Source organism: Amblyomma maculatum, chromosome 1 (genome assembly GCF_055883805.1).
Source record: "Amblyomma maculatum isolate TAMU_Amacu chromosome 1, ASM5588380v1, whole genome shotgun sequence".
Classification (NCBI taxonomy): domain Eukaryota; kingdom Metazoa; phylum Arthropoda; class Arachnida; order Ixodida; family Ixodidae; genus Amblyomma; species Amblyomma maculatum.
Window position 1 is genome coordinate 428,921,662 of NC_139344.1, and position 25,394 is coordinate 428,947,055.

A 25,394-nucleotide genomic window follows, 5' to 3' on the forward strand; every position below is an offset into this window, starting at 1 on the left:
TCAGGTAGAGCTTGGGAACGGCGAGGAGGTAAATTTCGATTGCTCTGCAAAGATCCGCTATGTTGGTTCCGGCAAGTGGATTTCCTTCTCAGAAACCCAAGTGTACGCGCGCGCCACGAATACTGCTCCCAGCCATTGCAACTCTTTCCTGCATTGACGGGAAATCCTCTATTGGCCGTAATCTTCATACTTCTGTCTTCTCCTGTACGTCAGCGGACGTGTCACTCCGGTCGTCTCCTTTGGACAATAGGCATTCCTCACTTGACAATAGCGCCCCTCGACGGGAAGGTTGAACAATTGAACAAAAGCACTTCCGGCTGTTTCTCACAGGGCGCCGTTTCTTTGTATTTTTCTTGACGTTTCCTTGACAGGGCCAACTTGGCAGTTAAAGGGTCAGGACAAAGCAAAGCATGCTCACACAAAAAGATTCATGGGAACACGCTCACTTAGAGCCCTTGCACCAACAGCATATATCAATACCATGCCCACAGGCGCACAGTAGTGCGCGCAAGCGCTGACCATGCACGGTCACAACAGCTGACTCCATTTCTTCGAACTGTGCTAGGCGCTAGGACTGTGGCTGACGCTGCGATGCCGACGTTGAGCCATTGATCGGAGTCCTGTAGTATCGATGCTACCGTCGACCTGGAGAGGCTGCGGCCAAGTTGAACTTGGGTCCAGTCCCTCACGACTTGCATTGACTGACTGAGATGGCTTTTTGCCGCTTGTATTCACAGATGCCCGCTTCGCCCCTAGGTTCAGCTCCGTTCTTTTGCGTTTAACTCCCCCCATGCCGAAAGTCAGACTAAAGTTGAGGGTTACAGGCTCCTGGTTCTTTGCACTCTTTTCGCCTAGTTAACCTCCCTGCCTTTCCGTTCTTCCGATTCTCTTTTTCTGCCTTGTACTGTTTATGTAAGGAAGCGAGGGAGTCAAGTTGGCAGGCTGCTGAGGGCTATCAAACAGCCCTTTCCTGCGCCGTTTGTATGTGTTGCTATGAAACAAACACTGCAAGCTGAAGTACAGTTTAGAACGACAGCTAGCCGACTACGAAGAGCTCAGACCTTGTCAAGGTCGCATCGTTGACTCAAGGCGAAGCCGACATGCGAACCGCCTGGGGCACAAAATGTAGCAGTTCGGTAGCGCAACAGTGACGAAAACCAGGAGCATGAGAAGGAAGGGCGTCCAGGACTGGACGCCCGGTCCCGATTGCGTTGCGTGCTCGCCGCCTTTCCTTTATCGCTCTACTTCGTGAGTGTGTCAACTCTGACCAAAAAGCGTTAACGGCTTCATGGAACACACTTTGTGTCTTGGTGAAGAAAAACTTCAGTTCCCACCCCCAATTTTTAGCGCTTGTCTTTCTATTATTTCTTTCTTACGCTTTTAGCGGCCTCTCTGTTCACGTTCAGCAGAATTTATAGCGACCACAGATTGCTCTTTTCCCGACTGCGGCCTCTCGTTGCGGCGCGGCTGCTGCACCCAGAAATCTCTCGGTTCCCTCCTTTCGGGGTATTTCTTACTCAGCTGACCCTCGGTTTGCTGTGTACTTTCCGTTCCGCTCTTGCACCTCCCACTTCTAAAACGACGACACGCCAGCTTTGGTTCTTTCCAACTCCACAAGACTCGTCCAGGCATCCGACCGTATCGGCTGTCGCATAAGTTCCCGGCCTGCGCGCCCTTCTTTACCGTTGCATTCGGGTTCCCCTGCTTTTTTCAAACGATGTCCATATTAACGAGACAAAAATATATGGGCCCAAGTGGGCTGTGTGCATTCTTCCCCTGCCAGTTGTTCAGACAGCGAGTTTCTAAATTAACGAGGCATAAATAGATTGAAAAAGTTTCGTCCTTAGAAAAACTTCATAATTCGGATCGTACATATTAACGGTGCACAAATTTTCCATAACATCCACTCAAGAAACGACCAGTTGTGAAGACTACATCCCCAACAAAACAAACAAAAGAGAAAAAAACAGCAACACACCAAATGTTCACAAAACTCGGCCAACGCCGTGTAAACAAATATACCTTCAGAAATTTTCGAAGAGGAACGCTGTGGATGTTATGAGGTGCCAACCGGCCACTCCTAGGTGTTTGTCTATAATTTTGTAATCCCGTGGCGTATTTCAAGAATTGGCGAAATTGCTTCTTCGAACACCACGCTTACATTAAAAAATTACAAGGGTCGGAACTGCTAGGAAAGAGGATTAAACGTAAACCGCTTTGCTGTCGCGAACATCGGCTAGCTCGCCAAATTTCGCCGGACCAAAATGTCCAACTCCCCCCGCCTTCAGCCCCCCTCTCCCCCCCCCCCCCGCTCCAAAATAAAAAACGAAAAACGAAACCGATACAAATACTTGTACGTCCGAACAGATTACTGGATACCATTTTCGCCAACAAGTCTGAGACGAGCTTCTTTGTGTTATTCACTTGTTTTCCTTTAAAGACTGAACTAATATATTGCACGGACGGTGATGTCTCCGAAGCTGCTTCGCCGCATGCACCGCACGTGCATCCAGAGAAACCGTTTCCCCGTTAGTGTCGTATAGTTACAGCACATAAACTTAAAATAAAGACAAGAACAACAGAAAGGAGGCGAGAAAGCAGCCCGGAGGGACCGCGCTCCCTGCTGTGCACGCGCTCCTCCCTTCGCCGTCCGTCTCTAGGCATCTGGTTTTGCTTATACAGTGAATGCCGAACTGTCACCAATACACCCCAAAGGCAGCAGCGCATGTGTGTCAGCTTCGTTTTCAGAGACTGCAATGCGTTTTGAAATACTTTGCAAAAAAAAAAAAGAGAGAAAAACTAAATGACCGCTCCAGTAAGTGGAAAGGAGGGTTGTGCCATGGGGCTATGGAAAGATGGGAAAGAAATAGCCAAATGTGAGGGAGGAAACCTGTTCTCTGTTCAGCAGTGCACGAACGTAAACATCATTCCAGAAATACCATGTTGACGAGAGTAATACGAAATTTCGCACACAAAAAACAGAAGAGAATTGCGCTTCCGAGAGCGTATAGAAGGCTTGAGACATCGACTTAGTACTGCATTTCTCCGTGCTAGCATGTAATTGATTTCGTTCACGTATATCTCAATTGATTCTCAAAGAAAAACGAATGTCTCAATATATTACTTCGACATCTGACCACACAAATTTTCATCCGATTGATTTGTCCGTCTCGAGCAGATGGCAGCACAAAAGAGACACGCTCAGTTTGCCACACTAATTCGTCCGTCTGGACTCCAAATTGTCGAGCCAGAAAACATCTCAATATGTTTTAGCTTATAAAAACATCTAGGAGAACGCTTTCCCCTTTTGTTTTTGTTCCTGCGCCTAAATAAATTTCAAGAGAGGCCTGATATATGGAGTTAAGAATCTATTACCATTATCCTTCCTCCTGTATTGCTTAGTTTCACTAGAAATTTAGAGATAAACAAAAAGCCTTAGCGGAGCAAAAAAAAAAAATTTTTTTCATTGGGCTTTACTGTATACAAGCCCCATAAAAAATTTTGCATCTTCTATCTAGGCAAATGGTTAACATGCGCGGGCTTCTTTCTTGTATACCAGCTGCGTCTTATAAGCTGTGCCATCTGTCTCACCCTCTTGCATGTTTTACCACTATGTTGGATATGTAATTAACGCTAGTACCTTCATCCCATTGCAGTTGTTCGGGCCACCTGTGAATCTGTTAGAAGGAACAAGCAGCACAAGACCAAAGAGATGTTATTCTGGAGAATATATGAATATAAATTTACAGGACCTGAATATAGAACGATGCGTACAATTGGAAAGGAGGACCTCGATAAAATGCTCAGACGGTATTGTGTCGGTTTTCCTGGTTTGTTCATGTGTTCCTTTTTTTTTTTAATCAGTCAGTATCACGTTCTCTAACGATTTCGCTGCACCATTTTCTGTTAACTTTCCATGTAATGTACAGCGGAATCCTACATCGAATGTAAGGCAGCAGCCGTGACGTCAGCGCCGAAACAGGCATGCACACGGCAAACAGTTCTGCTTCGCGCCGTCTGCGCAAAAGAAAATTTGCTTCGCTTTTTAGTTTGTCTGTTTGTTTGCTGCATCCGAGAAAAGCACCGCGGGTCACAGTAAGTTTGTGCTTTGCGCGCTCCTGGGTGTTTGAGCCAGCGGCAAGCACCAGCACAAACAAGTCAGAGGAAACAGGGGTGGCGGGCGTGGGCACGAGGAGTTCATGCCGTAAAAAAAAAAAAGAGGAAAAAATCTTCCAAGACGGCCAGAGGGAAGCGTCATCGGGCTGCGGACATTACGGTGGAATACCGAAAGCTGGGCAGGGGCTGCGGCATCCAGTCATCCGAACGGGGGGTAACCGAATACCAAGAGTCGGCAGGCACACCGCGGTAGTAGCTCGAACTACGCGTCAAAAAGGGAGCTCTTCGAAGGAAGCCGCGGCAACAGCAAAACGCCTGAACCTCACAATTTCGACCTCACACAGTCACGACCTAACTAAACCTCAAACTCACGCGTGAGGTTGATGTCCAATTTTGTGACCTCACTCAAAACTTTTCGAGCTATCGCCGACCTCACCTCAACCTCACCTCACTCCTTGAGGTTGAGGTCATTTTGAGGTTGGGGTCAACCTCATGAGATTGCCCACCTCTGGTTCAGTTCAGTTCAGTCGTTCAGTCGTGTCCGACGCTTAGTGACCCTATGGACCATGTCACGCCACGCTTTCCGGTCTCTCACTATCTTCCTAACATCGCATAACTTCATCTGCAGTGCCTCGAAGATGCCATCTAACCATCGCGTTCGCTGCCTACTCCTTCTCCAGCGACCCTCGACCTTTCCCAACATCAAATCTTTCTCCAGCGACTCCTCTCTTCTCATCAGATGACCAAAGTAGCTGAGCTTTAACTTTAGAATTTCACCCTCCAATGAGCAGTCAGGGTTTATGGTCGACAATATCGACAGATTTGATCTTCTGGCAGTCCAAGGAACTCTCAAGAGTCTTCGCCAGCACCACAATTCAAACGCGTCAATTCTTCGCCGGTCAGCCTTTTTCACAGTCCAACTCTCGCATCCATACATCACAACTGGAAAGACCATAGTACGAGTTATACGGATCTTGGTTGGCAGACTAATGTCTCTGCTCTTTACTAGGCGGTCAAGGCTAACCATTGCTCTCTTTCCCAGAAGCAGGCGTCTCCTAATTTCATGGCTGCAGTCTCCTTCCGAGGTAATCTTGGAGCCCAAGAAGAGAAAATCTGCCACAGCTTCCACTTCTTGTCCATTGATGCTCCAGGACTTGATAGGGCAAGACGCCATGATCTTTGTCTTTTTAATGTTCAGTTTAAGCCCAAACTTCTCACTCTCTTCTTGTACGCGCATCATAATTCTCTTGAGTTCCACTTCACTTTCTGCCATTAAAGTGGTATCATCCGCATATCTAAGGTTGTTGATACGTTTCCAGCAATCTTCACTCCAGCTGAAGACTCGTCCAGACCGGCCTTCCTCATGATGCACTCTGCATATAGGTTAAATAGGCAGGGCGAAAGTATGCAGCCTTGTTTCACTCCTTTCTCGATCGGAAACCAATCAGTAAGAGCATGCCCAGTTCTGACTGTGGCCTTTTGCCCTTCATACAGGTTCCTGAGGAGACAGATGAGGTGAATTGGAACTCCCATCTCTTGGAGAGCTTGCCACAATCTGCTGTGATCTACGCAGTCAAACGCTTTCGCATAATCAATAAAGCAGTAGTAGATGGGTTTCTGGAACTCTCTTGCTTTTTCCATGATCCAGCGAAGGTTGGCAATCTGGTCTCTAGTTCCTCTGCCCTTGCGAAACCCAGCTTGCACGTCCGGAAGCTCCCGATCCACATACTGCTGCAGCCTATCTTGGAGGATTTTCAACATCACCTTGCTAGCATGCGAAATAAGCGCGATCGTGTGGTAGTTGGAAGAATCTTTGGCACTGCCCGTTGAGATCACCCTTTTCACTAAAGCTTCGGCTGTCCGTTTCTCGGAACAACCGTACCTTACTGACCCCCTCCAATCCTGTGGCCACTGCAGGGTTGTCCAAATCTTCTGACATAATGTATGCAGAATGTTAACAGCGTCACAGTTGAGGTTTTGAAGCAACTCAGCTGGAATGCCATCAATTCCGCTAGCTTTGTTCGTAGCAAGGCTGACTAAGGCCCATTCAACTTCACTCTTCAGGATTCCCGGCTCGAGATCAGTAATCACAACCGTCTTATGTTGGGTTTGCACATTCGGGTCCTTCTTGTACAGTTATTCTGTGTTCCTGCCACCTCTTCTTTATCTCTGAGGCTTCAGTGAGGTCATTGCCTCGTTTGTCCTTTATCATGTCCAGCTTTGCACAGAAGCTTCTTTTGATATCTTTGATTGTCTTATATAGAGCTCTTGTGTTCCTTAATTGGCTGTTGTCCTCAACTGCTTGGCACTGTATGTTCAGGAAGGCATTCTTATCTCTTCTTGCTATTTTCTGAAAATCCGCATTGAGAGCCTTGTATCTTTCTCTTTCCCCCATAACGTTTGTCATCCTCCTTTCCTCAGCTATTTGCAAAGCCTCTTCAGATAACCAGTTTGCTTTCTTGCATTTCTTTTGCTTTGGAACTACCTTAGTAGCAACTTTTTGTATTATATCGCGAACATCAGTCCACATCTCTTCGGGCTCTCTGTCTTCTAGATCTAATTCTTGGAATCGGTTCCTCACTTCCACAGCATATTCTAATGGAATTTTATCCATATCATACCTGAGAGGCCTTCTAGTTTTCTGCGTTTTCCTCAATCGAAGCTTAATTTTGGCAACAAGAAGCTGATGATCGGTGCCACAATCGGCCCCAGGCCTTGTTTTTACTGCTTGTATAGCGCTTCTCAATCTGTGCCGGCAAAGAATATAATCGATCTGATTCCTGTACAGACCATCCGGTGAAGTCCATGTGTACAGGCGCCTCTTGTGCTGTTGAAAATGAGTATTCGCTATGGTCAGGTTGTTTTCTTGACAAAACTCTACTAGCCTCTGCCCCGCTTCATTTGGCTCGCCAAGACCGAACTTGCCTATAATTCCGGATATTTCTTCACTCCCGACCTTAGCATTCCAGTCTCCTATGGGAAAAACGACGTCTGATGATGGGGTGCGGTCTAAAAGGCATTGTAGGTCCGCATAAAATCTCTCAACATCAGCTTCTTCAGCAGTAGTGATCGGTGCATAGACTTGGATAACTGTTATGTTGAAAGGGTGACCTTGGATCCGAAGTGAAATCATTCGGTCGTTTTTGGGGTTGTAGCCTAGCACTGCTTAGCCCATTCTTCTGTTTACTATGAGAGCGACCCCATTCCTTCTCTTGGAATCGTGCCCACAATAAAAGACATAATGGTCGCCGGAGTTAAATTCTCCCATTCCGGTCCACTTGAGCTCGCTGATACCCAAGATATCGATGTTCAATCTGTCCAATTCTCGCCTGACGACATCCAGTTTACCTTGCGTCATAGATCTTACATTCCATGTTGCTATGGGATATATCTCCTTGCAACATCGGACTTTCCGGTCGCTTCCCGACACATCCACAACTGAGCGTCCCTTTGGCTTTAGCCCAGCCGCTTCATTCGTCCTGGAGCTTCTAGGAATCGCCCTTTGTTCATCCCCAGTAACATGTGGGACGCCTTCCAACCTGGGGGGCTCATCTTCCGGCGCCATATCATTAATGGTATTGTGACTGGCCATAGGGTTTTCTTGGCAGGAAATACTGGAGTGGGTTGCCATTACCTTCTCCAGTGAATCACATTTTGTCAGAACTCTCTGCCGTGACCTGTCTGTCTTGGGTGGCCCTACACAGCAGAGCTCACGACTTCATCGAGTTTCGCAAGCCCCTCCGCCACGACAAGGCAGTGATCCATGAAGGGGTACCACCTCTGGTGCTGAATGTCAAAAGAGTGGAGAGTTTGCTCAAATTCATTTGACGCGGAGCAGCAGCTCCCGGCGGGATGCTCCGAGACGGATAACAAGACTACTTTCCACAAAGAAGACGGCATTGCTATACGATGTATCTGGGACTGGCAATGCTTCCACACACTTTGAGAAATGGTCGATTGCAACTAGGACTTATCTGTTTCCAGCGCTCGTCTTGGGAAACTGGCCGAAGAAGCCGCGCCAACAGCAAAAAGCCTGGACCTCACAATTTCGACCTCACACAATCACGACCTAACTAAACCTCAAACTCACGCGTGAGGTTGATGTCCAATTTCGTGACCTCACTCAAAACTTTTCGAGCTATCGCCGACCTCACCTCAACCTCACCTCACACCTTGAGGCTGAGGTCATTTTGAGGTTAGGGTCAACCTCATGAGGTTGCCCATCTCTGGTGCTGAATGTCAAAACAGTGGAGAGCTTGCTCAAATTCATTTGACGCGGAGCAGCTCCCGGTGGGATGCTCCGAGACGGATAACAAGACTACGTTCCACAAAGAAGACAGCATGGCTAGACGATGTATCTGGGACTGGCAATGCTTCCACCCACTTTGAGAAATGGTCGATTGCAACTAGGACTTATGTTTCCAGCGCTCGTCTTGGGAAACTGGTCGAAATGGTCTAAACCAACAGATTCGAAAAACGAACTCGGTGGCAGGAAACGCTGCAGGGTTAGTTTGGACGTCTTCACAAATGGCTTCCTGTACTGGCACGTCTGGCACGATGCCACGTGAAGCCTGACCTCTCAATACATATTATGTCACCAAACTCCCTCCAAGACACGAGTGTAGGTATTGCTGCGACTATGGTGACATGCCGTGGGAGCTTCGCGAAAGCCGCGCAAAACCTGCGTCCGCAATGCTTTAGGAAACACCGGAAATCAGACAGCAGGTCCGCCCCGGAACCGCTTCACATGATACAAGAGGCCATCCTCCACCCGGTAGACCCGGCGCAGCTTTCAGCATTTGGGCCCCCCTCTGTGACGCGTCTCCAGGTGTGTGCCAAACTTCAACGGGTAGCAACAATAACTTCCTCTTATCTTCAGTAACAAGGTCTGAGAGTTTCACCAGGAAAAGTGCGCGTAAGTTGCATTTACACGCAAATCTATGAATCAATATCTGGTATGCATCGACGGCCACAGCATTTCTCACTACACAATTTAATATTTCTTAGGGATTCTGATAGACCGCAATCTATCATGAAGCCCGCATTGCACCCAATTGAAAAAAAAAACTATAATCCATCGCTCACTTACACCGCTTTCTTGGCGGAAAATCATGGGGATCGTCAGTACAGGCAATGGTACAGTTGTACAGAGCACTATTTTAAGGATTCCTGCAGTTACAGTACGCACGTACTTTCGAGCACGTGCAAGACTAATTTGCGTGCCCTCCAGGCAGTACAGGGTCAGGCCCTTCCCACATGCCTGGGCCTCCTTCGGAGCGCATCAACAATGGGAAGTAGTACACTCGCCAAAGACCACCCGCTTTCAACGTATATTTTTCTAGACGCGTTGCGAATGCAAATGCGACATATTCCAAGGGTTCCACAGCATCACCTTGCACAGATACCTCTGCAGAACCGCGTTCTACATTTGCAAAAATCATAGCAACGCACCAGTCTTCCATCCCAAAACATTTCACTCCCGCAGCACGACCTCTGTCGTCACTCTGGTGTCTGGTGCTCCTATGTGTGTGCCTTGCTATTCCGGGGATATTGAATAAATCGAACTTATCAACGCCAGCACATCAACACGTATATACAGATTCGTATATACGTGTTCACGTATATGCAGCTGGCTCGGTAACCTACCAGTTCTGCATGTGCCGTCGTCGTTCCTGCGAGACCAGAAAACATTTATGATCTAATTTCGCTTAAGATACTACCTCTACTGAAGCAGAACTGGCCGTATTTTGTGCAGCTCTAAAGTATACTACTGAACAGGATTCTCAAAAATGGGCTGAGTTTTGCGATTCCAAACCTGCCCTAAAATGTCTTCAATTGCATTTTTTGCCATGGCGACCATAAACAACTTGAAGCGGAGGTTCGACATCTCCACCACCAGGCATTACAAGGGGTCACCAAATAATCTACCAGTGGATACCAGGTCATACTCGAATTCTTGGCGATAACTTAGCTGACGATGCTGCTCGATCGGCTCACGATACAATCGACATTGTCGAGATACCATTGACAAGAGCCGCGGCAGCAAGGTACCTTCGACTGATCGCCCGAAACGTGACTACACAATCATGGTCTACGCCTGGAGGGTAGCTATGAGCGCCTGCAGCTTTTCAGGGTCGGGACCAATGCCACGACGGTTCACGATGTGATCTAAGTACGTAACTAGAGCAAAACCGAATAAACATTTGTTTTTTTCGGTTTGAAGCAATACCCAGCAGAAGAAAGGGCTTCGAGGACCTTTCAGGTGTCGCTGGTGTTCCTAAAATGTGTCTGCATAGACTATAAAATTGTCTAGGTAAACCAATGCCATAGTCCATTTCGTATGGCCCAGTACACGGTACATGAGGAGCTGGAAGGTGGCCGGAGCATTCGAGAGGCCTAATGACGTGTGGTTCAACTGGCATGCAGTGTTCCTGCGGCAAGGCCTCCAGCGAAGCAAGCCAGTGAGGTTGGGGCAAAAATTAAGACTCCCATGGCAGCGCTGCCTGTGGTGTTGGATGCTGAGCCGAAGCATCAGGCTGGAGAGATGCGAACGGCAGGTCAGTACTCAAAACCGCCGCTCCGTAAATCAACACGAGAGATTCATGCCTAACGTCCAGTAGGAACACATGGGTCTTTCCTTTGATCACAGAGAGCAGGCTCCGTAGTGAGGTCATTTCACGAGTTGGAGCCGAACACCGAATCGGTTCGAAAACCACGTCCACTGCGACCGTGCTGTCCAGCTGACCAGGCACCTAAGCTGCCGCACCAGGGGGCAGAGTAGCGTCAAAAGCCGTAGTCATCACGGATAGGCAAGGCAGCTGAACATGGCGGCGGGAGTTCGAGGCGAGGTCTCGTAGGCAGATGGTAGCACATTTTGTTGCCGGCACCAGAGATTGGAAGAGGCTTATACTGAAGTGGAAAACCCAGGTGAGCAAGTCATGGTCGTGGTGTCGGTGTCACAAAATTAGGAATGATTTCCGCTCGCTGGCACCAGCCGCACCTGAGGACCACAGCCCAAACTGGACTGTAAGACTCCGCAAGACTTCCGCAGGGATGGCAGGTCATACCGAGGTCACTGCCAGCACGTCGGATAGAGGCCCCTGCAGCGGCTGCAGATCGAAGAGCCCGTACCGGGACGCTGCGGCCTGCAGATGGTGACGACCCCCGCGTGGCCAGCAATATCATTTCAGCTTCGATGGCTAGTGCCATGGTAGTGCAGACAGTATCAGGGCGCCAAAAGTGGACCAAACTCTCCACCTTAAGATCCACCATGGCATCCACAAAATCCTTGGTGGCGATCGGGGCCACAGCGTTCTGAGATGCCCCGGCAGCGACTGCATGGCTGCCTTTTGCCCAGTTCATGACACATATGCTCTTCCAGTATCCTCGACAGTATGTGCCGTAAAACAGCTTGCAATAAAACGAAGGTTTGGCACTTGCACGTATTTAACATTTTTCGTGAGACCGAATTGTCATATTATTTTGCCATGGATCTGGAAACGCCTGAACAATCCCGACGAGCTGGAATCGAGATCTTACAAAAGTAAATACTTGTATATTTCAGCACATTATTGTATTTTAAATACACTTGAATAAAAAGGGAATGACATAAACTGGGCAAAATATGACTGATTTCGCTGCACAAGTGAACAACAGAAAACATCTCTCTCTCTCTCTCTCTCTCTCTCACTCTCTCTCTCTCTCTCTCTCTCTCTCTCTCTCTATATATATATATATATATATATATATATATACATACATACCAAGAACAGCATGGTTGGTCTGTTGGACGGGCGACATACAAGCTATATCGCGCGAGCTGCGAGCATATCGACACTTCGCTCAGTCGATGCCTTAGAAAATCGGCGAGACTTGGCACGAGTGCCGAATAAGTTCCAGCCTTTGTGCGGCGAAACCGGCTTGTTATTTTTCTCCGCCTTGGGATTCAGAAAACATGTTAATCATTCTTTCTAAAACACTGCGAAGTTTTTGAAACGATAGAGAAGAAATGTTAATATTCAGACCACCACTGACAACAACACAAAAATTACTGCCTACTTTATATTCGTGCAGTCTTTAAATTCGAGCGCGGAAGGCCTCAGATCCATTTCAAGTACTACTGGGGGGTTTAAGACCTCCAAGGCCTGACTTAGATTTAAGCCCTGACAGGCACAGGCAAACACCCCGGAGCTTGCATGCTGGGTAATCCGCCATGATGTTGTCACTGGTAGCAGACGACGCAGCACGTCACTCACACTAGCCTCGTTTGCATGGTCGCGTAGTGCGCGAAGACGATGCTGGCGCGATCCGACAGGCCGACTGCGGGTTCTTCACAATTTCAAAAGTACGTATGCACGAGTTCGGGAAGGCAAAGGATCCCTCTAGCGTTGCCGACGCGAATGGCTCGCACGGGCCAACACACGGAGATCGACGCCAATCCGGGAAAGTATCAAACTATTCGCCGGAACTAGAAGTCATGAATGTCGGCGATGCGGCGATGTCGACGGGCGGCCACAGGCCGACGCATAGTACAGCCAGTCGTCTGCGCCTAGCGTGAACAGGACCGCGCCGCACTGCTTTGCCTTTCGTCATATAGCGTGCCCGATTTTTCGGGCACAGCGTCGACGCGTACGTTCCTCACTGATATCTTGCAAGATCTTGCACGCACGTAAGGACAACGCACGAAAAGCCGCTTGTTTGCTCAGTGGACCATCGAAAATGACAAGGCACTCGCTCCATTCAGCCTGGCTGCGCTTCCCGCCGTCTGCTGTCAGCGACAATATCATGGCGGATTACCCAGCATGCATCGCTTCATGCAAGCTCCATATAAGTCAGGTGCGATCGACCAACGTTTAGCGACTAAGCCTAAATGTAGAACGGTGCAACTTTATCACATAAAATTTCATCCTCTCAGTACTCAGGACTCCGAGTGATCAGAACAGCCAATACTCTCCTGCTTTTTTCTTGTTTTCTATCACAGGAAGCGCTAACGTAAACGAATAAAAAAAGGAAACGCGCCTATGAGCCTAGTATTCCACAGAAATGCACTATGTAAAGCAATCTATAGCCAGTTTCAGCAACGGGAAAATAGCGCAGGTTGAGCCGAAACAAGGCCGTCGATCGCACGTACGAGCTCTGATTTTCAACTCGCGTATTTTCCAGTAGCGAAGTACAATAAATGGGAAAAGCTATCCTGAGAGGCCTCCTTTGGCGGTCATTTATAGTTCTTGAGCTCCATTAGACCGTACGAACAAACCAATTAAGGCAAAATAAGAAGTGAAAGCGGGTATAAAACAAAAACAAAAACAAACGCTCTGTTGCGCAGTTTCACAGATCCAGGTGTTTTTCACTCTTCATACGTTTCAGTGACGCACCCTAACCTTCGTAGATAGCAAAGTTCCCGCGCGGTGCCCAGTTCAGGCTGCTTGTTCACGGCTTCCCTTCTGTTCTATGGTGCCACATGTGCGAGGAAATCCTCCCGTGTTCTCGCCCCCATGCATATTCCTGACTGCTTTTTTTTTCTTGCAGCTCAACACGACTACTAGCCGAATTCGTCGTCTTTTTCCAACGGCAGCGCTCGAACTGACTGCGATGCGGCAGCTGGAGAAAAGGCACAGCGCGGGCAGAACAATGAGAGGCACTGAAATGCAGTGAAGCATTGAAGCACGCCGGCAGTGAAGAGGCACGCCGCGCAGGGAAGCAGACAGTCAACTTTTCTCCTCCAGTATTCGACGGCAGCGCCGCGCGCGGCCACCCACTTTTATTGCCTCAGCGCCTCCCAGCGAAACGTGTCCCGCTCTTGCCACTACCACGGCCGCTCAATGGAGGCCGCTCAATGGAGGCGCACTCGCACTCCATTGAGCGGCCGTGGTAGTAGCAAGAGCATTGAGCGGCCGTGCCACTACAAAGCAATCTAGAACACTGCAGTTTTAAAGTAGCGGCGCTCCTCCTTCGCGGCGCTTTCCTCCGCGTTTCTCCTGACCCGCCCAAAGCCCGCGCTGCACACGGCACTATTTTTCACCCTAGCGCCCGCCGGCCAGCCGCGACTTTGAACGCTGGCGTGCCTTTTAGGACAGCTTCCAACCTCGGTGGCGAAACAAATTCTCATAAACGGTTAGCAAAGCGATGAGAATGTTGAAAAAAGTTTGTTTAGTTTTTGTTCCTTTCTAATGCAGTTAATTTTCAAATAGTTCCCCAAAACAGACATTCCTGCAAGTTTCCTTGTACGAAAACTGCCTGTGAAAGGCGATGGGATGTTTCGCGGTGCGTAATCAACTAAGTGCCGCTACAGGCACATGTTGATGTGTTGAAGCTTAATAGTGCAACAATCTAACGTGTTGCTAGTGTTTATCGTAAATTAGTTGTAAGTGCAGTGCAGTGCAAGACGATGTGTACAGCTTCCTGGTGTGCACGTAAATGCATTACATTTAGATGCGCAGCGCAGAAGTGATAGACTTACAAAAATATTCAAAAGTGACAGATTAAAACAAAACCCAAAATAAACAGAAGTGTACGAAAGAAATATTACGTCATGCATACATAAATCAACTTTAGTGTGGGTGAAAGATGGCCAAAACGGACTCAAGCATAGGCTGCTTATGATTTTCAATTGGGGATATTTGTAATGAAGCCGATTCTGCGTATTGCAAGGGCTAGCACATTTTTTGAGCTGAAGGTCTGACTTAAAAAGAATTCGAACGCACGAAGAGCAGTTTTATTTATTTATTTTCTCTCCCTCAACGCGTATGGATGATCCAACTCTTCATTTTTTTTTCTTGTTGCACTTGCCCATTGAGCGCCCCCGGTTTTGTTATAGTAAATTGAAAGCGCGTTAAAATAAAAAGTCGTTTCTGTTGTGAAAAAAAAAATTAACTTTGACGAAAAGCTAAATCCTCACTTAATAAACTAAGGACACAGAGGCTGTAAAATTTTTCAATCTATCCCACATTTTGGCTGGCTGCTTGCGAACGATATCTCTTTTAAAAGGGTCGTTTGCTTTGCAAGTAATGAGACGTCAACGCCTCAGTTAAGGTTAGAAAATGCGACGCGCAAGCCAATGCTTTTACTTGCACATTTGGAACTCTAATTAGAAGATATTTTAGCCGCTTGACTTTTCATTTCAGTATGATTTTCATGTTCAAATTATGTACGACGTAAATTTCGGTAAAATTTAGAAAGAATCGAATTGCGGAGGTCTGGTGGGGCGAACTTCAGGGGCGGTCCACCTACATTTGGGGGTCACTACTGAGTTGGACACGCTCAAATTAGGTTGGACACCGAGTTTGGTCGAATTCAAATGAGATATACTTAGTGACATCAGCAGAGGACTTCACAGATTTTGTGCACATCTTCCTGCGGACACCTTTTCCATCATGATCCAATACATTTTCTCCCTTAAAACGGACACGGCGTAGAAGTTGCTGTCCCGTGCCAGGCTGTACTCTACGGTCCAGAACAGGTTTAAGTGCCGTCATTTCTACGGGCACTACGGATGTCGCTTCTCTCCATTGCGGATGTGTGGCACCCTCAACAATCGCACCTCCCTCGGATGCCAACGTGCTCTTCGGAGGATCGAGAAGCGCAGTGTCAACAGTGTCTACGTCTGTTTCTTTTGTTTCACCAGAACGCGCCTCAACAACTGCCTTCTCCTTCTCATCCTCGGCCTCATTGCCGCCTTCCGAATCTACCAGTCTGCGGTCTAAACTTTCCGCTCTCTGGCCTTGTTCGAAATTCTCCGCGATGCCTGTCCCTTTGTCTGGACTCACCGCTTCTTTCTTGCCGGCCGCTGCTGCCCTGACAGCTTCCTCGTATTGCAAATTCGCTGCTGCAAATTCCATTTCTGCAATCTTTAGTTTTAATTTCGACCGTGCTATCTCGTCGACAAAAGACAACCTCGAGCCTCCGCTGACGCCCCCAACCATTGCCCACGCCACCAGCTCCATCTGCCGATCTCTTGCACCCCGGCCCCATCCTTCCCCGCTGCGGCCCCGTAAACTATGCCCCACAGTTGGCGTAGTGCACGACAAGACAACAACCTGCGTCGTGCTCCGAAGATGGCTTGACCCGCTGGTTAGCGCCCGCGGTTCATGGCTCAGCCCTGGCTCCTTCGTTGTTCCGCCTCCGTCGAGTCCGATGGCAGGTCCGCTTCAAATCGGGAGATTCTTGCCGACTGCGCCAGTTAAATATCAGGTTCTTTTCTTCTTGTTATCTTCCAATTTCGCTTCCTCTCCTGATTACATGGATCATTCAATCTAACTGCAGAATACAGAATTTATTTAAAACTATATACATTTTGCAGCACTTCTCTGTCAGGGTGCGGCCTCTCATCACGGCACCCGAAACGAGTCTCCCTTGCCGCGTCGCTCCAACCCCTCCAAGCTTCTCTCCCCCTCTCCGGGTTCTCCTCTTCAGCCGTCTTTCCGACGTCACTGTAGCAGTCGCAAGCTCCCGTCGAATTCCTGGAAAACCACTCGCTGGCACGGCTGGGGGTGGTTGAGGGAGGAGGAGGAGGAGAGAACAATTATTTAAACCCAATAACTAGGGATCGGGTGTCCTCGGGATTGACGCATTTCCACCGCCGACATCGCTGGCCGTCCGTGCGGCGAAAGCCCGCATACCTCCTCCCAAGTTCGGACCGTTCACAGGGAGGCGTCAGCCACGGCCGCTCTGTTTCCACGCGCGCACGCACGCACGCACGCACACACACACACACGCGCACGCACACACACACACACACACACACACACACACACACACACACACACACACACACACACACACACACACACACACACACACACACACACACACACACACACACACACACACACACACACACACACACACACACACACACACACACACACACACACACACACGCACACACACACACACATACTTAACACTCAGGTTATTTCTTTACAGCTAAAAGTAAAATATTGTGCAAAATCCTACACTTATTCTTAATGATAGTCCAATTGATAGCAGTTTTAAAATCATAGGTGTAATTTTCTCGGAACATATAAGCCGGGACTTGCCCGTAAATATTGTAACTGATAAACTAGCGCGCGTATTAGGGCTACTTAATCGTAATCAAAAATTTCTACCGGTAAAGACAAAGCTTCATAGTTAATACGAGTTGTTTTGGTCCTCTGCACAGCACGGTTTCCTTGCATGGGACATATCACCAACACCATCAAAATCAGGCGTTTTAAAATAAAATCGTAAGAATTACCTTTCACATGCCTTAAGAATGTGCTCTGAATGATTGCAGAGAATTGGCTTTGTTAGGGTAGATAACTTCTTCGATTTTAGAATGACCACAGCTTTATTGAAGGAAGTCAAAAATATTATATGAAACCTGCACGCATTGGCTAATTTAAGTGCGCGCTTACGACAGAAAACGCTTTGAACTCTAGGCTATACCTTTCAGCAAAACAAATAGAAAACAATGGTTATGCTGTAAATGCCCAGACTATTGAATACCTTTAATGGCAACGGCATCACCTTCGAAACTCTTACGTTTACAGAAGTTAAAAACCTCTTTTTATAGTCTTTTTGTTTTTGCTGCAGTTGTGTACTGTTCAATTCAATGCTGTCTTTGTCAATGTGGTCCGGTTTTCAGTTGCACTGTTTCATGCAGAAGGCACGAATTTCATGTAGTCCATAATTTTTGTCACTTGGTTTTAGGAATGTTTCACATGTTTGTTCTTTTATATTTTTAGTGTTCGTGATTACACTAAGTTCATTCATCTTTGAAATTACTTTGTTTTGCACCGAGTTATGTAACATGCATGTGTAGGTTGTGCGGATGTTTTATTCTTTTGTTTCAAGTTCTGTTATGATTCAAAACTTTCACATTGCTTAACATATTCTGCTGAGAAAATGAATTTGTAGCGATGTTCGCGAATAACTCTGCTGTCCGTTGCTCTTGCCTTGTCAAGTTGATTAAATGCGGTTTTTTCCCTCATCTCCCCTTATGTACAGGCAAATAAAATTAAATATAGAAAGTATAAATTGCAAAAACGTCGCAGCAGCGCTGATGCTTTCGTATTCTCCCAGTGCACTTTCCGCAGTGAAATGTTTTTACCGAGCCGATGCTGCGAATTTGCACGTCTCCCGCCATCTGCGACATTCGGTCAAAGGTGTGTCACCCCCCTAGACGGTGGCTGGCCCAAAGATACGATGACAAATCGAGCTGGAACTGCGCTGCCACTGCATAAACCTCTATTCGATGCTTTTTTTTTTTCATCTACTCCAAGTGATAATTATCAAATGCATACTCAAATAATAATAATAGCAGCCAAAGGAAGAGTCGCAGGCACGACTAAATGGTGATTAAAATTGTAACCAGCACTAACGCACTCCGAGAAAATAACTGCCCGCCATGGGAACGCTCCCATTAGCCCAAGAGCGAAATGCATCGACCAAAGCTGGGTGGCTTTCAGGACGGTTGGCGCTTGTGGTTTCTGTGTGGGCATAGGCCACCAACCATCGCGGGTTCGAGCGTCGCACGAGCCGAAGCTCCGATCAGCCGTCACCAAGCGCACACTGAAACACCGCAGAGCGGCGCTGCAGTGCCGGCATGATCGGACGCGTCTCCGCACAGCTCAGTGCTTTGATGCTGTTATCGGGAGAAATCCTGCCCATCGACTGAAAACGAGTGAAGAATCGGATGTCGGAACCCGCTGGGAATACGTGGATAACAAGTTCTCCACCAAGTGAGTCCGATTTCTCGAATCATCAAGGATTTTTGGGGCGAAGCGAGCTAAGCCTAACCCAGACGATAAGTGGTCGAGGCCCCGACGGGGGAGCCGAGGGTGCAGCAGCGCCACCGGCGGCGAAGAAATTCAGCACGGCACGAAGCGCGCGAGAAAATTGAAGTGAGTGCAGCCATGGAGGTGGTTGAAGGTGAAGAAGTGGACCCGCGGGAGTTCACGGTGCCGGGACAGTGGTTCCAGTGCAGAGGGAAGAAGGTTGTCCCGCTTGAAAAGAGCAAGAAGGAAATCGAGGCCGAGCAGTTCAGGCTTAAGCAGGCCGGAAGAAAACTGGCAGCATTTTCTGTAGAAAGACAAGAGGCAAGAATCCCGGAGGGAGCGGACAAGATTATTCTCCGACCCGAAGGAGGACTAGATAGACTCCTTAAACGTGGAGCCGCATATTTAACAAGAATGATCAGGGCGTCGGCGGGCGTAAATATTGAAGAAACGGAAGAGGAAGACATCGTGTTACCCAACACGAAACAACATTCCATTCTCATCGCTACAACAAGTGGGGAAAGGAAAATGAAATACGCGAGCATAAACCGAATTAAGCTAGGGGAAGAAGAAGAGGTGGCAGTCTTCGCCTACGTGGGCACTCCGGACGGGTGCGGCAAGGGAGTGGTGCACGGGGTGGATAGGATTTTCACCCAAGAGGACATCATGCAAATGCTAAGGCACAAGGCAAACCCGGAGGCTATCGGGGTAAGAAGACTCGGGAAGGATTCCACGACTATATTAATACTCTTCAAGGAGGAGAAAGTACCGAGGACCGTCATCCTTGGGGGAGCCCCGCACAGATGCTACCTGTATAAGAAGAAATATGAAGTATGCAAGGCATGCGGAAGACTAGGCCATAGAATCGACGTATGTCCAAACCCGACAAACATCAAGTGCCGTGGTTGCGGACAGGAAAATCCACCAGAGGACCACACCTGCAAGCTGAAGTGCCAACTCTGCGGGAAAGAGCACATGCTGGGGGACAGCAAATGCAAGCTGATCCATCGTACACCGTACGAAATCAAAAAGAGAATCTGGGAAAAGAAGATGAAAAAAGAAGCGGAATCGGAGGGAGCAACCAACCAAATCGCAAAAACCCAAGAACACCAAAGCCGCCCTAGAGCCAGACAAGAAGGGGAGAAGGAAGGGTACAAGCCCAGGACGAGCTCTTTCCCTAGACTAGGAGAGGAGCAGCGGACAGCCTCCAGGGGACGAAGCTCTTCCAGGCGGAGGAGCCAATCCAGGGGACTGTCAAGCTCGAGAGCCACGACCCCCAGTCGAGACCGAGACGAACCAACAACCGAGAATGGTGAGAGCAAAGGCGTGAGCTTCGCAGGCAAGGTTACCCAGGGCCGAAATATTAAGAAGGACAAAAAAGACGAGGAAATAGAAAAATTAACAAGCATTATTAAGAGCATGAATGCAACGATCCTTAGTTTAAAGGAGGAAATACAAAATTTAAAAACAGAGCGCAATACAGTGGCGACTAAATCTCAAACAAAAGCAGGCGGATCTGAAATAGGGGCGCCCAACAAAATCGAAGGCCAACATCTTACAGCTCAAGTCGACAACAAGGGAGCGGAGAATAATATGCTGGTCGAGGATACCTCTCCACCCCCATCTAAACGCAAAGTTAGGGAGGATAACAGCTCAGACCTAACAGTGGATGAAAAGCTAGAGAAAGTAAATGCGAAACTGGACAGAAGTCTTAAGAATTTCGCTAAGGAAAGAGACAGTAAGCTTGAGGACTTAGCCAAGCAGATTCAACATATGCAGATACAGATGCAAAATCACTTTCACCTCATGACGGAGGCGCTCCAGCAATTAAAGGGGGAAACCGCCAACCTAAATGCGAGAGTGACTATACTTGAGGAGAACAAAACAAAGTTGAATAATGGACAGACCGCCCAATAACATCCAAATTTGGCAGTGGAACTGTCGCGGGTATCGACGCAAGCGACCGGTATTGCAGAGCACGCTGTCGATCCGCGAATCAGCCCCCCTTGCTATAGCATTGCAGGAGACCGGCGGCCCGGCCAAATTGCAAGGGTATCGCGCCTTCCACAGTGGGAAAGGGGACAAATCGAGAGTTACAACACTGGTGCAGAGAAACATAGCAACAATCCAACACGAATTAGAAGACAACGTCATAGAACACGTCTTTGTAGAAATTCTAACAGGAAAAAAGGAGGAATCAAACACTTTCCTACTCAATATCTACAGCCCACCGAGACAACGGAAGGTCCGCTTCAGGGCGATAATGAACAAGGCACTTAAGATAGCAGGGAACCAGCCGCTAATTATAGCGGGGGACTTTAACGCCCATCATCCGGAGTGGGGGTACACTAAGGAAGACGCAAAGGGGAGACAGTTGTGGGAGGACACGCATAACCTGGGGATAACATTGCTGACTGACCCATTACACCCCACGCGGGCGGGGAACAGCGTTACAGCCGATACCTCACCGGACCTGACCCTGATTAAAAACGTAGAAACAACGCAATGGCTAAATACGGAACTCAACCTGGGGAGCGACCACTCAATAGTGGAAACCACGGTTGAAATCAGGAGTAAAGTCAAAGGAAAAAAGTGCTTCCGGACGAAAATCACAGACTGGGACCGATTTAGAGAGATTAGAGGGAACAGAGATCTAACAGAGATAGGAAATATAGAGGACTGGTGCGAAGCGGTAAAGAAAGACACCAGGAAAACAACTAAGACGCTAGAAGGGGAAAAAGCTCCGGAAATAGCGGATGCCCGACTCCTACACATGTGGGAGGCCAAACAGGGCATGGAACGTCGACTTAAAAGGCAAGGCAGAAACAACGAAAATCTCAGAAGAAGACTGGCGCGTCATAACAAAGAAATAGAAGATTACGCCTTTAAACTATGTGAACAAAATTGGACTAACAAATGTGGCGACATGGAAAGGAATATGAACCTCCCGCAGACGTGGAATATCCTAAGACATTTAATAGACCCTGAAACGTCCAAAACACAAGCACGAGTCAAAATGGCTAAGGTTAGACACGCATGCGAAGAGCAGGACGATGACATATTCATGAAGAAACTCGTCGAGACATACATAGGGGACACCGAAATTAGAGAGCTACCCGACTACCAGGGAATTCCAAATGAGAAGTTAGATGCGCCCATCACGATAGCTGAAGTAAGGGCGGAGATAGCGAAACTCAAAACCAAGTCAGCTCCAGGGCCAGATGGAGTCACGAATAAGATGCTCAGGAATTTAGATGACAACTCGATAGAGGCCCTTACCAGCTACATGCAGAAATGCTGGGAAAAAGGGGAGATCCCACCGCTGTGGAAAGAGGCTACCGTGATCCTGATCCCAAAACCCGGGAAGCAACCGAAACTGGAAAATCTCCGGCCTATATCGCTCACGTCATGTGTAGGAAAGTTAATGGAACACATCATTCAGACCAGAATTTCAAATTATATGGAGGAAAAAGAGAAATGGCCAGACGAGATGTATGGCTTCAGGCCCCATCTGAGCACACAGGACGTCATGCTGCGGCTGCAGCAAGACATAATTAATTCCAGAACCAAAGATGCGAAAGTCATTATGGGACTGGACCTAAAAAGGGCCTTCGACAACGTCAAGCACGAAGCCATCTTGGAAGGGCTCCAGCAGGCAGGAATAGGGCTAAAAACTTATCGCTATGTCAGAAACTTCTTAACGGACCGCACGGCGGTTATAACTTTCCAGGAAATACAATCTGGGGTGATCAGGCTAGGCAACAGGGGGACACCTCAGGGATCGGTACTGTCACCCACCCTTTTCAACATGGCCATGAGAGGGCTCCCGAAGGAACTGCGGAAAATTGGGAATTACAACTTAAATTACAGCCTGTACGCGGACGACATCAATCTCTGGATCAACAGAGGGAGCGACGCAGAGATCAATGAAACGCTGCAGGCGGCAGCAGATGTCATCTCTAAGTACGCGGCGGACAGAGGACTTAAATGTGCGCCTGAAAAATCAGAAATCTTCGTGTATAATGACAAGGCACTCAGGAATAAACCTCCCTCTGACCCACAGGTGTACGTGGAAGGAAGGGAGATACCAAAAGTAGAGACAATACGAATATTGGGACTCCACTTACAAACACACGGAAGGAACACGATCACCATTAAAAAGCTAGAAAACCACGCGACCCAGACATTAAACCTCATCAGGAGGGTCTCACGTAATGGAGGCGGCCTCAAGGAAAAAAACCTCCTGAGATTGGTACAAGCCTTCATCATTAGCAGAGTGGGCTACGCCACGCCATATCTGAACCTAAAGGCAGATGAGAGGAGAAAGATAGACGCGCTCATCAGAAAATGCGTTAAAAAGGCCCTAGTCATCCCAACATGTACATCGACGGAGCAGCTACTGGCCCTAGGACTGCACAATACGATTTCAGAAATCACGGAAGCGGTTAAAACCTCGCAACTTGAAAGACTCAGCACGACGCGAGTGGGAAGAGCTACGCTAAGTAACCTTGGAATAGCCACAGACAGGGGGCAAAAGGAAAGGGTTGACATTGACAGGAAAATCAGGGCGCACCTAAGAATCCCTCCCCTACCCAAAAACATGCACCCTGAGTTTAATAGGGAAAGGCGACAGAAAAGGGCGGAAGCGATAGAAACAATATATCGGAGCAAACCCCCAAATGAAGTTGCCTACGTAGATGCGGCAGGAAACAGCCGCAGTCGATACATGACCATAGCGGCGGTAGATGGGGGAGGCACCCTCATCACGGCGGCTACCATACTAGGGAAAGAAACCGAGATAGCGGAGGAAGCTGCGATAGCGATCGCTTGCGTTGGCACCAAAGCTAGATATATTATTAGCGACAGTAAAACTGCAATCCAAAATTTCAGTAGGGGGAGGGTAAACCCCCTCACCACCAAAATTTTAACGCAAGGAGTGATTGATAGGACGATCAACATCATCTGGACCCCGGCGCACGAATCTGTCAGCGGTAACGAGGCGGCCCACAGTGCAGCTCGAGATCTCTACCTCCGAGCTGTACAGGATGGCTCGGCTCAGGCAGAACATAATAGAGAAGGGCGATTAATCTCGTATCAAGACATTACAGAACACTACAGGCAATGCCGGAGGCGTTTCCCCCCACCAAACAAGGCGTTAAATAGAGGTCAGGCAATGGCGTGGAGACGCCTGCAGACTGGAGTATACCCAAACCCAGTACTAAATAAACATATCCGATCGGACTGCGAGGACGATAAATGTAAAAGGTGTGGGGCGAGAGGAACCCTCGACCATATAATTTGGGAGTGCGCTTACTCCCCAGGCAGGGCGCAAAACATTAGCAGTAGGGAAGCCTGGGAAACCTTATTGCGAAGCTCAGACCCTGAGCTCCAACTCACCGCCGTCCAACTGGCAGCAGAGGCCGCCGGCGAAACCAAACCGGCCAGCATCTAATGCGACCATCCCGTGCGGCTGGGCCGCTAAGTCCCCTCCCCCTTACAGGGGGGTGAGACAGAGCGGCCCAGGCGGTGTGGTCCTTCTCTGTTGGACAATAAAAGTTTTCAACAACAACAACAACAAACAAACACCGCAGCGCGCACTCAACCTCCACAGGGAGGAGAGCACTTCGTTGCAAGGACACAAGCCTCCAAGTTCACAAAGGAGACGTTTATTGAAACGTCATCCTACAGCGGTACACACACACACGCACACACATACACATATATATACAAACGCACATACACACATACTCAGTCACCGTGTCCCGGGAGCGCGCCAGTAGCAAGGCTCCCCTGCGCACACGAAGTGACACGGAGTGCACATCGCAAGCACGCAAGTGCGTGCTGTGATCTCTCTCTCGCGGTGACCAAAGGGTTCCTTTGAGAGAGCGTGGCCAACCACCGCAAGGCACGCCTGTCGCGGATCGTTGGATCACGATCGACAGGCTCGAGCTGCGCTCCCAGGTACGATCCGGAGCGGAAGAACTCGAGTGCACACTGGTCTGCGCGGACAAAGGCCGGCAGACAAGAACAGTAGCGTACGCACCTTGCGATGTCTCGAAGGGGTCTCTCCTTGAACTCCGCTCGGACGGTCGCGCGAGCGCGGCCGTCGAAGCGGTGCCGTGTTCCCGCCAAAAGGCGCCAATGAGAACAGCCACTGGGACGCCAGGGCGGAGTTGTGGCTGAACGACATATAATATGGTGAGGCTTCCCCCCAAAAAAACATAAAATATTGTGCCTCTGCCCGTGCCACTAGTCCAAACCTCTTTCAGCCGGGAGACAGGGAACGAGAAAAACAATATGGCAAGGGCGGCCGCTCAAAGGGCAGCCGCGGCAAGCCCGAATCCCACACGCTGTACCCAGGACATAGCCTATAATGGATGGTCGGTGCCCGAATATGGCACCTTGCGGGCGTCCCCAGGAAGCATCCAAACTTAATAAACTTCCTTTATTTGCAGACCAGTAGTGATCGCGTACTTTGATTCACTCGCTCACTAAGCCGTTCTTTGAGGGCCTCTGCATGTC

General features: G+C 48.5%; 1 protein-coding gene across 1 annotated transcript in view; it reads left to right on the forward strand.

Moving 5' to 3' along the window:
* LOC146209338 (uncharacterized) overlaps positions 1 to 25,394 on the forward strand; it is a 32,785-nt gene that overhangs the window by 6,748 nt on the left and 643 nt on the right. The window lies entirely within an intron of this gene.